The following is an 830-nucleotide window of genomic DNA, read 5'->3' on the forward strand; positions in this document are numbered from 1 at the left end:
GTGTCTAAGTCTAATGGAAACTGTTTGTTTTGTACAAATCAGCATTCATTGGAAAGATGTTTGGCGTTGAAGAAAAGGACTCAACGAGACAAGATTGAATTCCTGAAAGCTAAAGGAATTTGTTTTGGTTGTTTAAAGACTGGACATTTCAGTAAGGAATGTGAGAATCGTCTGAATTGTGACATGTGTGGAGAAACACACCCCACAATCCTGCACATATATCACAAGGAGGTAACTGTAAAAGAGCCAGAGGAAAAGCACAAGGTAGTGTCTGCGCAAATTTGTGGTCACACAGGGGCTGGGAACGAGAGGAGTCTGATGTCAATCATACCAGTCCAAGTCAAAGCTGTTAAAGGTAAAAAAGTGATGCGGACATATGCTTTTCTGGACCCGGGAAGTTCCGCAACCTTTTGTTCAGAACATTTGAGGAATGAGCTGAATTTGAGTGGAAAGAAGGTTAATATTCTTCTTCACACAATGGGTCAGGAACAGTCTGTGTCCTGCAGTGTTATTGATGGACTGGAAATCAGTGGCATAAACACCAAACATTTCTTCCCACTTCCTGTTGTCTACACACAGCAAAAGATGCCTGTTAACTCTGAGAACATCATTACTCCGGAGGAGTTATCCAAGTGGTCATACTTAGACAAGGTAAAGATACCGTACATTCAAGCAGGTGTAGATTTACTGATTGGAACTAATGCAGCTAATGTGATGGAACCATACAAAATAATAAACAGTCATGGTAATGGGCCATTTGCCATTAAAACCCTATTGGGATGGGTTGTTAATGGGACTGTGGAGGGAAACAGTGACCGTAAGAATGAAGC

Source organism: Sinocyclocheilus grahami, unplaced genomic scaffold (assembly GCF_001515645.1).
Source record: "Sinocyclocheilus grahami isolate Dianchi unplaced genomic scaffold, SAMN03320097.WGS_v1.1 scaffold410.1, whole genome shotgun sequence".
NCBI lineage: Eukaryota > Metazoa > Chordata > Actinopteri > Cypriniformes > Cyprinidae > Sinocyclocheilus > Sinocyclocheilus grahami.